We start from the raw sequence: 14,759 nt of genomic DNA, 5'->3' as shown, positions 1-14,759 counted from the left end.
GAGCAGTGAGACGGGGAAGGTGGATAGGACCTCATCGTTACGGTTTGGATATGAGGTGTCCCCCCAGAGCGCCTGGGTTAATGCAGGAATGTTCAGAGCTGAAGTGACTGGATTGTGAGAGCTGTGACCTGATCAGTCCCTGCTCCTAGTTTGGAGGGACTGACTGGGTGGTCACTGTGGGCAGGTGAGGTGTGGCTGGAGGAGGTGGGTCACTGAGAGCCTGCCCTGAAGAGGTACATCTGCCCTGTGGCCCCTTCCCTCCCGCTGTCTGCTTTCCGACTGCCATGAATGGAGCAGACTCTCCACCACGCCCTTCCTCCATGACGCTCTGCCTCACCTTAGGCTTAGGTCAGTGGACTCGGCCGGCCATGGACTAAACCTCTGGAACCATGAGCCCAAATGGACTTTCCCCCCTAAGTTTTCTTGTCGGGTATTTTCATCCGTGATGAAAAACTGACAAGCACACTCACCTTCAAGTTCTCTCCAAATAGAAGAATTTGGGGGTTTTTAGTGAAACCTTAGGTCCTAAAAGATCCTTTGGGGAGTTTTAAGCAAAAGAGAAAAATCATTCCATTTTCCTTTGCAGAAGATCACTCTGGTGGTAGTGTTTGAAATCGATTAGAGAGGGTGGAGAAAGCTTGGAAAGTTAATTGCTGGGTCAGAATTTTTTTTTTCTGGGTTAGATTTTGAAGTCTTGGGCCAAGACTTTGGCAGTAGGATAGAGAAGAAAAGACCCATTTAAAATACTTATGGAGGCAGGAGTTACTTAAAGATATATCAGTGACTTATTATTAGAAGTGAGAGGAAAGGGAGATCAAAATGGTCCCACCTTTCTGAATAGTCTCAACTCTGGGAATACAAAAATTCTAGCAAATCCCCCATTGTTTAATGGGCTGGCACATGTGAATTAATGAACTGTTTAAAAAAATTCTACAGGAAATAAATTGAGTTCTTGAGAGTTGGAGATAAGGTCTATGTGTATTTTTTTTTTTTTACATTGGATTCAGAATTTAAGTTTATATCAGGGAGTTGAATCGTAGTCATCTTTTCTTTCTGTTCTGGGTAACTGAGAAGTGCTCTAACCACTGAGCGACACCCCGCCCCGACCTTTTTAACTGTTTAAAAAATTTCTCGCCAAGTTGCTTAGGCTGGCCTTCAACTTGAGACCCTCCTGCCTCAGGCCTGGCTTCCATGTGTGGGATTCTAGGCGTGCGCCACCCGCTCGGCTGAGCCCTAGCAATCTTTTTGTTGACTCTGTCTGCCCTAAGAAAGCGCGCCATCAAATAACGTGACACTGGAACAGACAGTGTATCCCAGCTTGTTGCCCCCTCAAGGGGTCAGGCTGGAAGTTTGTGTGTGTCTTCCTCTGATGATGCCGCCCCCCATCGCTGCAAACTTCTCTCCTTTTTGGAAGGACTTATTTGTGAAGATGGCTGTGAACTGCATAAAGCAAGTCCCACTCCTTTGGTCCCTGACCTAATTTTTGCCTTAAAATGGAAACACACCTGTCCGTTGTCCTCTTTGTCCACTTGGGCGCATTTCCAGTGATGCTTCAGAACATCAAGCCGATGCACAAGGGAGGGACATGTCCTCCACTGGGGACAGTAAGAGGTTTCTAGGTCTTCAAGCCTCGTGGAAGCACCAAACTCAGGTTTTGTTTAAGATGCTGGTTTGCTTGGGCATCTGGGTCTTTGGCAAAAGACTTTCCAGCCCCGGGCTCTTCTTCCCTCCCATTCATATTTGCACAACTTGTTGTGTAGATTCAGCTCAGCCCGCTCTTCCTTGAATTCATTCTCTGCCCTGCAAGGCTAGGCCTGCCCTCCTGGGCACTCCTGGACTCCTGGTGATCATTTCTGTCCACACTGTCTTGTTACACTCAGCTGGCTGCCTCTTCCACTCGTCTGGGCTCTCCTGGAGAATTGGAACTCAAGTTTTCATATCTCTGTCACTCAGCATAGGCCTAGGTGCTAAATAAACCCTCGCTTAATAACTGATTGATGGTCAGCTCTGAAGAGGAAAGCCACCTTTAATGAAGAAAGCAGTAGGGAGGGGCTGTGGAAGTGGTAGAGTGCTTGCACTCTGCCCTGGGTTTGATCCCCAGCACTGCAAAAAATTAAACAATTACATCAAAAAGTTGCACTAAAAAACAACAACAGAAGAGTTTATCTCAACTCTTCTTGGTACAACTTTGGTTGGGCAATACTCCCCAGAGGTAACTAGGAGCTATGACACATGGGTGTCTGAACTGAATTATATTATTTTATTGGTCATAGAGAACAATAGGAGTACATTTTAAAGATTGATTTTTATTAATATGTCTTTAACAATAACAGCACCGGGAACTGACCTTAATTGGCCACTGGCTTTGTACCAGGTCCCATGGCAGAGACTGCCAGCTGCCTATTAACCTCCAAGTTCTCCTTACTAACCTCGCTGTTTTATTGATGGGAATGATGTGGATCTTTGTAGTCCTTGGGTTGAGTGTGGACTTTTAACCAAGCTCCAGCCAATGAACTGGAACAGATGTGGGGAGGGACTTTCAGAATGTGGACAGACATTCTAGGAAAGCTCTCTGTCCTGTGTCCAATTGTCTTAGTCTGTTGAGGCCAATATAACAAAATATTATAAACTTAGAGGCTTGTAAACAATGGAATGTTATTTCTTATAGTCTGGAGGCTGGGAAGTCCAAGTTCAAGGTGTCAACAGATCTGCTGTCTGGTGAGGGCCTCCTTCCTAGTTCGAAGACAACTGTCTTCTCACCATGTCATCACATGATAGAAGGGGCAAGGGAACTTTCTGGGGTCTCTTTTATAAGGGCACTAATCCCATTCACAGGGGCTCTCACGACCTAGTTATCTCCCAAAGCCTTGGCCTCCTAATAACATCACCTGGGAGGTTTGGACTTCAACACATGGATTTTTAGGGGGGATAGGCATTCAGTGGATTGCATAGACCCTGACAATGGAGCCATTTTGGATCATGAGATTCCCTGAAGGTGCAATCCGTCTCTAAGATGCCAGAGCCCAAAATTAGAAAGTTACGGACTTCCTATGATTTTATGAAACCAACCTAGTGGCTGTGGCTGCTGTGTTCAGACATCTTTTACATGTGGAAATTAATCTTAATGTAGTTAAGCTGTTATAATTTTGGATTTCCTATGGCAGGCATCTAAATCTATTCCCAATGAGATTAGGAATATGAAAATATGCCAATTAACTTGCACATTACTTCTGGTAGTTACACATTATTATCCCCACTTTTTGGTTGAAGAAATTGAAGTAGCAGGATGTTTTATTCTGTTTGTGTTACTGTGACTAAATATCTGACATTGGGTTCTTTTATAAAGAAAAGAAGTTTATTTAACTCACGGTTCTGGAAACTCAAAGTCCAAGATTGGGCAACCCATCTATTCAGCCTCTAGTGAGGACCTTCTGGCTGCATCACAGCATGGCAGACGGCATGCATGAGAGAGAGAGAGAGAGAGAGAGAGAGAGAGAGAGAGAGAGAGAGAGAGAGAGATATCACATGGTGAGAGAGGAGTAAGGGAGCAAGCCAAGGAAGTAGAACTTGCTTTATAACAACTGGCTTCTGCCATAGCTAATTCAGTCCTGGGAGACCTAATTTGGATTTTAGAGAACCAACCCAGTTGCTGGGAGCCATTAGCCAAGTAGGTATGACAATTTCCTTGCCAGTGTACCCCATGTTGCTTAGTGGAAGGACTCGTGGAAATAGGACATTTTGCAGTGACATTGCATGTAGGTGACCTTTGTCAAGGACCAGGGCGGATCCGGGTTTAGGGTGTTCCCGGTTTAGGATAATCGGGTTTAGGGCGTTCCCAGTTTAGGTTCCAGGTTTAAGGTTTAAGATTATTCCTGCTGGGAATAGGGCGTATCCTGCTGCCTGAGTTCCCCTTGAGTTCTCACGGGATTCAGACAGTATTTTTTGGGAGATAGAAGCCCAGTGGAGGTGGATTTGGGCAGAGAACTTGGATTTCCCCAGAACGTGATTGTAGACGGCTGGTGTGAGTTCGGGAATAAAGAGTTGCTGTTTGAATCTACAAGCTGTGTGGTGGCTCGTGATTGTGTGCCCAGCCAGACTGCGGCATTTGTGCCCAGCCAGACTGCGGCACCCAGTCTCTTGAGAAAAACGTGATCCATTCACAAGTGCAAATCCCTCATGACTCTAAATGGCACTTGAAGGCCCCACCACCTCAGTACTGCTAAACTGAGTGATTAAGCCTCAACCTGACTTTTGCTGGACAAGCCACATTCAGACCTCAGCACTGAGAGAATCCGAATGGCCACTTCCTGGTTCCAGAACCTCCTGTTCCACGGGTCTGACCCTCCATTGTGAATGAACCCATGCTTCTTCACCTGCTTGGGAGTTGTTGATTTTATAAGCATACATACATTTCTTTAGCTCATACTTCCTTCTCCTGTCTTTCAAGCATTTTAGTTTGGTTAGAATTTATTGTTGGACAACAAAAACAAAAACAAAACAAGCAACAACAAAAAACAGTTGCACTTTGTTCTTAAAGGTTTTAGCCCAAAGAAGGAGGCCTAACCAGAGAGCTTGTGTGCTCAACCAGAGAACTTCTGTAGAGTTGCAGTTTTGCTTTAGAGAGATACAGACCTATTCTTTGTCCTGTTTTGGTCACATGGTGCTGGAGAGCAAGGCAAATCTGTCGATGCTTCTGCTATTTAATGAACAAGAAAGAAGAATCAGCTCCTGAGGTGGTCCCTGTGCAGAGACAGTGTGATGCTACTGGCAGATTTCTGTTCTGTACTCAGGATCTGATGTTTGAGTCACTCTGTCCTACCAGGGTGTGTGGGTGGGAACCAATATAATCAATAATGTCCTAGGAGAATTTTACAACTTGGAGCAATCTCTCTAATCAGTCTTTCAACATATTTTTTATTCAATTCCAAGTTTCAACATACATGTGTATACATACCTGGACGCATACATGTGCATATATACATTTATACTAAGAAATTTAATGAAATCACAGGGAGAAAAAAGCCCAGAAACAAAAAGAAAAATATTATAGATATTTTTTCCATCTGACTTTGGGCATGTAAAAGGATAATCCTACAAATACACTTTATCTGAACTTCATTTGCCACACCTTATGCATTTGTGAAAAGAGAATTCAATTTCTAAATCATAGCCCTTGAATTCCTTTGTAAGATATTAACCCAGCCATCATGTCCTTGCCTTTCTTTCCTCTAATGGAACTTGTTCTAACTCTTAAGAGGATCATGCCATTTTGCACATCAGTGAATAAGCCTCACAACTCCCATTCCTGCCCACAGCAAGTGCCCTTGAGGTTAGAGCGCCATGGTTAAACACAAAAGGTCCCAATGCTCCAAGATTCCACAGATGCCTGTTGAATTACCAGGATGTGCATACACTGAGAACACTTCACAAAAGGGGTTTCTCCTCCAGGACCCTCCCCCACACTCTCACTCCCAGCACAACTAAAAGGGGGGAAAAAACCCCACTTCAAACAGAGCACCTGGTAGGAATCTTTTCTACTTCAACTAATTGCTATTTGCGATGGCATGAGGTTGGGGGACAGGCAAGGGGGTGGAGACTCCTCCAGCTAATAATGAAGTATCAAACCACAAAATGATTTCATACAGTGGATTGTTCCACTGCAGGGCAGCCAACATCTTACATTAATTTTGAGTTGCAGGAAATATAGCTCTCATACAAAGAAATACATTCCTAACAAGGCACAGAGATTAATTTTCAAAATGTCCTTAATGCAAAAGCAAGCAAAGAGTTTCAAGTTGTTGCAGACTTTCAGTGTGACTTTTATGGATGTCTAAAAATGACTCAACTTCCTGACTTTTTCAAATGCATTAATGTTCCTAAAAGAGGAAACCCCCAGCTTTGACATCAATGAAGGTTTTAATTAATCTTTTGTGTTTGTGACAACTTGTTTAATGTCTGTCTCATCAATTTGATCGCTCGAGTTACATGGACAGAATCTTTGTCTATGTTCTGTCAGCACCCTATCCTCAGTAGTTAGCACTGTCTGGGGCATAGGTGTTCAATAAATCTTGTTGGCTGAATGAATGAATGAAATCTAAGGCTATAGACAACTCTTTATATGTGTGCAATATTATGCTGTGGGTGAATGATCGGAACTGAAGAGACAAAGGAAGGAGATTATAAAATTGAATGAAGAGAAAATTCTTAGCTGTAGGGGAGAGATTATGTTTCTATATGTGGGTTATGGCATGAATTACTCTGGTAATTTGTGTCTGTAAATTAATTAATTAATTAGATCATTCATTCATTCATTCACTCAACATAAGGTAGACACTTCAGGGCTTTGCTTCTTAGATTGCTCTTATTGTCAGTTGGAAGTGGCTAGATACTTTTTTGAGAGAGAAAAAAATGATCCAGCTGAGCTTGGTGGTGTGTGCCTGTAATTCCAGCGTCTTGGGAAGCTGAGGCAGAAGGACTGTGAGTTCAGAGCCAGACTTAGCAATTTAGCGAGGTCCTCAACAACTTAACCCAAATAAAATATATAAAGGGTTGGAGGTGTGTCTTAGTGGTTGAGTGCCCCTAGGTTCAATCCATGTTACCAAAAAAGAAAGAAAGAAAATGATGACCCAAATTTATTTATATTTATTTACAAATTTGAAAAGTAAAATAACTGTGGTTTTCATGGAAGTTCCATTATATTTTAAAAGGTGGTTTTGCTAACGTGGACTTAACTCTACTAGTTAATCTACTTAGTCTGTTTTCACTTTATTTGTGCATTACTGTTTATGTTCGTAGAAATCTCTTTTCCTACCATTGTTCCATGCCTTTACACCTCCAATTCTATTTCCCCCCCCCCCACTTTTTAAAAATTGGTTCATTACAATTGTACATAATTATAGTTGTATAGGATGGGATTTGCTGTTCCAATTCTCTTAACTGGATCAGTGCTCACAATAATTTGCTGAGCAAAATATTAGTGAAAAAAATAAGTATCTAATTACTACATCTCAAAACCAGGTTATAGGAACAAACAAGGATTAGGGATCAAGTATAAAGGGGAACGTGAATGTCCTGGAACCGCTGGATATATGTGATATGTTTTTGATATCCCCTACCCTGACAGATGAATGCACACGAAGAATCAAAATGAATTTCTGAGGGTACAATTTGCTATGAAAAAAAATTACACCTAAATAATTCTGACTTCAAAGATGAATGGCTGACTGGATATGTGAACATTAGGTTGTATTTCTCTCCACCATTCAGGGTATTGTGTGTTTGGAAATTGTGGAGGAGGAACATAAACCCAAGGACATTTTTAATCCGTTTTTAGACAAAGCCTGGTGATAAGCTCTTGAATTTCTCCAGGGCAGGGACAAAAGCCACGCTTTCTGATACTAAACTGGTGAATTACTTAAGTCACTGGAGAGACAAATCTTCTTGTAGTATCATCCAAATTCATATTCCTCAAAGCAAAATATTATTTAGTTGCACTGTGGTTCAGATGATTATAAGACTGCTCTCAGGTTAATAAAAAAAAGATATTATTCTCTGAGAGAAATCAGGATAAGGCGTTGGCATGACTCCTTCATCAGTGACACTTCAGGACTTCTTTTTAGTCACGGTACATAAAAGAAAGAAGCTGCTGAAACCTTCTTGTTGGATGAAGCTTTTGATGTGCACAGTGTAGGTCAGCACTGGTCCTTTATGTGGACGCATATGAGGGTAAAGTTCCATTTCACGAGCAGCCTACAAAAGGTGACTAGAATCAGTAGCCAAGCGTTACCTTGAAAAGAAAAGAGTTTGCCCTGAATGCCATGATTCAAAGAGAGCTAGCAGAGGCAACTCTGAGGAACACGATTGACATTGTGTGAAGAAATGCGAGGTCTGTGTGACTCCTCCAAGTTGGGCAACAGAGGGGCCCTGACACTTTGCAGCCTGCACTTGATTCAGGGTTGAAATGGTGAAAATCACAAGTCCATGTGTCTGTGGAGGGCGTGTCTTTATTACTAACTGAGCAACAAGGAATACAGAACATTTAACTTTTTGGCACTAGTGTGTGCTAGCTTTTGATAAAGAATGTGCTCTTGCAATTTTTTTCCCCAAATGCAGTATGAGAAAAAATATTTTTCTTCATAACACAAAATACTCTTTAAAAAAATCAGATGATATATTACTAGTCAAACTTTAAAACCACATGCAAAGGCTCCCTGAAAAAATACATTTGAGAAAAGGCAGAAAAATTGGTTCACAAGGAATTTACTGGCCAATCTTCCAAGCTGATAAATGCAATTTTTAGTTGTCATATAAGATATGCTTATTAAGCAGACACCCCAAACTACCAAATGCTCATGTCCACCCCAACCACCTTCCTGTATGCTCAGACATGCAAAACTATGAAGATACAGATATATATTTCTTTCTCATTTAGCTTTCAGTAACAAAAATGTGATATTAGACCATGTAATTTAATTTGTAACTTCTTCTTTATTAACCCCAAATATAGTATGGGTCATTCTCCAGATCAATAGATACAAAAATTTATTTAGAATAATCTAGTTTTATAAATAAAATAATGAAAAGTAAACCAACGGAATGTGTAACACGTCCGAAGTGAAGAATAACGTTAAGTGAATCCCTTGTTAATATGGAATTTTATGTAATAGCTGATCTTTTAAAATTTAAAATTTGGGCTGTGCTTCTTTAACAGTTCTTCAGGTATAATAGATTTAAAATAGACTGCAAATATTTAAAGAGTACTATTGATAAGTTTTATCATATGAATATGCCTATGAAACTATCACCACAATTAAGATAATGAGTGTATCTATCACCCAGAAAGTTCTCTCATGTACCTGGTTGATCTTGCCCTCCGGCCCTGCCCACTCTCCTCCAGCTATATCAGTAGTTTAATGCCCATTATATGCATGAGTGAATAAAGATAGGAACAGAATATGAAGGGAATGAGGTATTGGGAAAAGCAAAGGCACATAATGCAAAGGAGCATCATGCTCAGCATAACTTGTGTGGCTGAAACAATACCAAAATATCATACTTTACAACAATAAACACTTATTTCTCTCAAGCACGTGCATATGGGTCTTCTGGGGCTTGGCTGATACCATCTGGTTGTGGTTGGGTTCAGATGATTGGCTCCAGGCTGCAGGTAGATTGACATCTGCTCCAGGTGTCTCATTCTGGGACCAGCAGCCACAGAAAGTATGTTCAAGCACAAGAGGCCAAGCCCAGTCATGCAAGTTCACTTAAAATTTCTTCTTGCTTCAAGACTACCAATATTCCGTCAGCCAAAACAAGTCACATGGTGAAGTCCAACATCAGACTGGTGGGTAAACGTGCCTTGCCTACTTTGGTGGGAGGTCTAGAATAATTATCTGGTAAAGGGCATAGATGCTGTTATGGTTTGATTCTGGAATGTTCCCCCAAAGCTTGTGTGTTGAAGACTTGGCTCCCAATGCAGGAGTGTTCAGAAGTGGGGCTCATGAGGGCTTTGACCTTATCAGTGGATTAATCCATTGATGGACTAATATAAATTGATAGTATTATCGAGAGGTGGTGGAAACCATAGGAGGTGGGACTTAGTTGAAGGAAGTAGGTCACAGAAGGCATGCCCTGGAGGAATTTCTCTTGTCCCCAGCCTTTTCCACTCTTTCTCTCCCTGCTTCCTGGCCACCATGAGGTGAACGGCTTTGCTTAGCTATAACCTTCCACCATGATGTTCTTCCTCATCTCAGGCCCAGAAACAATGGGGGCAAATATCCATGGGCTCAAACCCCTGAAACTGTGAGCCAAAATAGATGTTTCCTCCTTTAAGTTGTTTTTCTCAGGTATTTTGTCACAACAATGAAAAAACTAACACAGATGTGTTATTTTGGAGAGGAGTGAGGATGGGAGGAATGATTCAATGTATCATAAATAGCCACATGGTAATATGGAACCGGAGTTGAAAGGTGGGGAATTCCTATTTGATAGTGGAAACTCTTGGTGCATTTGACAGCGTGCAGGTTATTGAATGACAGGTTATTGAAGGACATGACTGACTCTGGAACCTTAGGACATGCCATCTTTAGAAACTACATGCAGGATAAGAGGAATGCAAGGAACAATTAGGGGGAAGCTATCAAATGTGCCAAGGGAATGTGGTCAGAAGTCATGGTTCAAGCAACCAAAGGCCCTACTAAGATGTCAATAGTTCCAAACAAAGGCATTTTGTGATTCCGCCTCCTGACTTCAACCTTCTCAGCTAAATGAGAGAACCAAAGTGGAGTCTCTGAGCCCGTTTTCATTTGCTTCCTACTATGACCGAAAGAAGTATCACAAAGCAGGAAAACAGAGCTAATTTCAGTTCTCTGTCAAATCCTAAAACATACACGAGGAAGGGTTATTCACTATTCCACAAACCCTTCTCGACACAAACACACGCAACGGCCTGAACTTGGTACAGTTTACTATGAAGGATCCTATGTGTCTCATATATTTAGTACGTTGTCTGGTCAGCCTTATGGAATTATGCACTCACTCATTTTCTATGACTCATCACTTCATCAGCACTGGGAGGACCCCGACCACAGCTGTGCAGAAACTTCCATAATAAAACCATAATGGACACTGCACAAATTGCCTTTTTTAGGTTTGAGGTTTCATTGCAATTGGGAACATGGGATGGATTTCCTTGAGGCTTGGTTTGAAGAATGTCTAGTTGCTCTTTGCCTAATCCTGAATCTGGTTAATAGCTTTAGGGAGAAAACATGCTCTAAACCCAGGGCTAAATAGTGGCACTGTTGGTGCGTAGTTGACTCGTCATCTGTGGAAAGGCCTATTTCTCCTCCTTGGTCAAGTACTGAGAAGAGGAAGTGACAGCTTAGTCCACCTCCATTGGTCATCTGGTACTTTCACTCCCCTGATCAGTATCCCTGTGGATAAGGTAATGTTCTGAAGCGGTATGTCAGTTATCAACGGATGACCTCTACTTATCCCTCTTTAACATACCCCGAGGTTTCTGTCTCCTGATTGGGCCACCACTGCCCATCATGGTGTTTAGGGATCATGGCAAACCATCTCTCATCTGCCCTCTCCCCAGATTGGCCTCTTCAGTCTCACCTTCTCTCTCACCTCTGGCCTGGGCCACCCTTTCACTCGCCCTACTTCTCTCTTCCTACACTTTTTTTTTTTTTGTCATTGAATCCCACTCACCCTTCCTCACATGACAGAAGGAACCATTTTCTCCTGAACCAGTTAGTGCTGGGTTGAGGGGCTTTCCCGGGTGCTCCCATAACCAACTTTTAGTACTTACCACTCTGCATCCTAGTTACCTGTTTACTTCTCTTTCTCCCATGAAATAAGCTCCTGGAAGGCATAGAGGTTACATCTTCCTCATCACAATCTTAGCTCCTAGCTGGGTCCAGGTACATAAGCCCAGGGGTCCCTCATATAGGTTTATTGAATGAATGCCTGAATGGAAGGTACCTCCCTTGACGGAGATAATAATCTGTCAAGGAAGATTAGTGCACAGAACACTAGTTAAACTTAAAATTTTAATCCCAAATTACCCATACTGAGAGAGAGAGAGAGAGAGAGAGGGAGGGAGGGAGATATCAGAGCGTAATGAAGAGGCCGTGTTCAAGCTGGTCTTGGAAGAGTTTCATGAAATAGATGAGGGATGTACAGTGGAGGGAGCAGAGTAAGCAAATATACAGAGGAAGCCTCATTTATGGTACGTCCTGAAAAAGTAAAAAGAAATGTCAGTTTTCTCGGATGGTCAGATGCATGACAGGGAAACCAAACTGTGATAAAGAATGGGAAGAAGAGACTTGCGGTCAGATTCTGAAAAGTCCTTGACATACATGGAGGAGCCATGGTGGTCAACCTGTGCTCCAGCAGTATCACTGCCCCCTGGGCATTTGTAAGAAAGGCCTTCTGATTCGATTCTGAGGCACACTAGAATTTGGGGGGTACTCTCATCAGAGAATGGGAATTTCCCTCTTGCTCTGAGGCCACTGTCGTTGTGTTTGTATTTACTATAGTGTCCCCAAATCTCCTCAGGGACACTACTTTGAGGTCCATTTGACTAGTTAAATAATCTGTGGTGCATTCTCTTGGCTTCTGGATCAAGTATCAGACATCTTCAGAGAAGTCTGACCTCAAAAATCATCCCCAGTCCACAATTTCTGCATTAACACATTACATCCCTGCTCCAGATTCCAAGTTTATCAGTGGAAAACTCTTCCCCTTCCTGTAGAGATTCTTTGTGGGATTCCTCTGCTTGGAACTTTCCAAGAGAAGGAAAGTCTCAGGAATGGTTTATGTTTGCTTATTTTCGGTAAAATCACAGACCGCTGCTCTCTCCAGATCTGTTTCCTTAGGATTTAGCAGTTCTTGTACTGATGCCCATTCTGTCCTTCTAAACAAGGTCATCTCTCTGGCAGCCTCGGAGCGTCACTATCCTTTATTAGAATACATATGCACTTCTCAGGTATGGAGGATTGATGATAAGGTCACCCCCACCCTTCATTCTCATGGACACCTGATGCTCAGGGTTAGCAAGAAGATGGTGTGTTCAGTCTCTTAGTTGATCTGCACACCATTTGCAAGGATTCCCCTGGTTTATTTTTGTTGTGGACTTTGCATTTCTTAAATAATCCAAGTCCATTGCCCTGTCTCATGCTTTTATGCCCTTTTGTCCTCCTCATCCTTAGGGAAGTCTGGTAACTACTCAGTTACAAGCTCATCTAAAGACCTGGCACTTTTCTTTGAAGTTGTTCTTCATTCTCAAAATTATGCGATATGCCTTTACCATTGAATTGTAAATTCCATGAGGTTAAGAACCATTTATGACCTGTTTACTGTATGTAGTATTTTATAGCAGGGCCTAGAACATGGTCTGGGCTCAAATAACTATTTTAAAAATTCTATTACTGAAAAAGTGATGTGATATGATATGTAAGTCAAAGAATTTACCTCTTAATAAGCCAGGGCCTGATGCCTTGTAGTTGTCTGCATTAAATACACAATTATTGACACCTTGGCACATACCATGCCCATAGCACTGGACTGTATTCCTTTTGCCTCTGGACTTACCAGAATTCTGTTCCTTCTTTAAGACTCCATTCGCAGTCACATGTAAGACCACATACATGGGTTGTGCCTTTCACAACTCCAGGGGATGATGTTCTAGGAGGCCACAACATGAATGGTGCCCCCTGGAGGTGTGCAAGCTTAGATGTCTTCTCTACTAGGAAACGTTTTTCAGTATGGATTATAATCTCCATGGGACAGTGATCTTTGTTTCACCCAGCACCTAAAACAGAGACTTGCTGGTAGCAAACAGAGTATAACTATTTGCAGAAGGTATGAATGAGCTCCTCTGTCACGAAGAGCCATTTGTCCTGTGTGCTTCACACCTTGTCCTTGTTCCTTAGGAAACTTTTTGTATGCAATGGTGTTGATTAACTTAATAATTATGATCCAGCTTCCAGTGGCTCTGGAACTTGATTTCTCCCCATCCCCCCTGAAATGCGAGGGCCTAGAAGACCCTGTCATGACAAGATTGAAGACCCTCTGCCATCTCTGCCAGGTGGATCAACTTTCCATGGAAATATGTGGAAATTGTGCACACCCATGTTTTAACCAGCCTGGAAGTTTTACTTCAGGGTGTGGTACATGCAGTTCAGGCCACAAACCATGGTTTCTGAGAAGTACTGTTTTGAGAGTGAAGGCTCTGGAAACTTGGAGAGGAAGTCCAATAAGCTCTGATGGAGGACAGTGATACTCCAAGGCGGCCAGCCCAGCTCCAAACATTAGGCACAGCCACCCACCAGGCACTGCTGGCTTGAGTTGTATGGTAGGGTGGTTTCCCGTGTTTTGAACAGTTAGGAAAAAAGGAGGGCGTCGTAAGCTGAAGTGGGAAGATCTCATATTTCCAATAGAACCATCTGGAACAGACGATTTCATGTTCTGTATATTTAGGGGTCTCAGATCTTGCGGAGTTGTTTGTTCTCATTAGCTGTACGGCCCAGGGGTCTATTGCAGTGTTCTGCTTGACAGGACATTTATGGAAAGCTGCCCTTTGTTGACCATGTCATCTCCCAGGATAAGATGTCAGCAAACTGAGCCCCTGGACCCAATCTGGTCTGCATCCTGTTTTTGTAAATAGAATTCAGCGGTGTACATTGGTTACTGCTTTTACTCTACAATGGCAGATTTGAGGAGTTGAAATGCAAACTGGGACACACAAAGTTAAAACTATTTCATCTGAGTCTTACTTGGTAATTTCATTATATCTTGAATACCCTGACTCCAAATACAGTCATTTTCTGAGGTACTGGGATTAGGGTTTCAAAACATGAAGTTTGGGAGGACACAGAGCATCCCAGAATCTCACCATGTGGCCCGTACTCTGTTCCTTTCTGCAGGCCCCACATTCCTACGTGAGACCACATATGGAGGTGTCACGGTACTAACCCACTGTGGATGATGTAGCTGGTCTGCTGGTTGGGCAGGTCTCCTCATCTTGTCCACTTTCTTTATCAGAGGAATTTCAGCTTGGGGTCAAGGGTTCACTAATGACTGTTTCCCTCATTTCAACCTTCAATTAAGTTGTTAACATCAAGGTCAGCCCAGTATAGATAAATCACATAAATACTTCCAATGTGCTACCTTTGTTTTAAAACAAGGGGCAAATGGTTTGTATGGAGGGCTACTTAATAAATTGCTCAACTATAGGAAATTAACTAAGTCCATTA

The sequence above is a fragment of the Marmota flaviventris genome, chromosome 3 (assembly GCF_047511675.1).
Source record: "Marmota flaviventris isolate mMarFla1 chromosome 3, mMarFla1.hap1, whole genome shotgun sequence".
Classification (NCBI taxonomy): Eukaryota; Metazoa; Chordata; class Mammalia; order Rodentia; family Sciuridae; genus Marmota; species Marmota flaviventris.
This window is presented reverse-complemented; position numbering follows the sequence as displayed.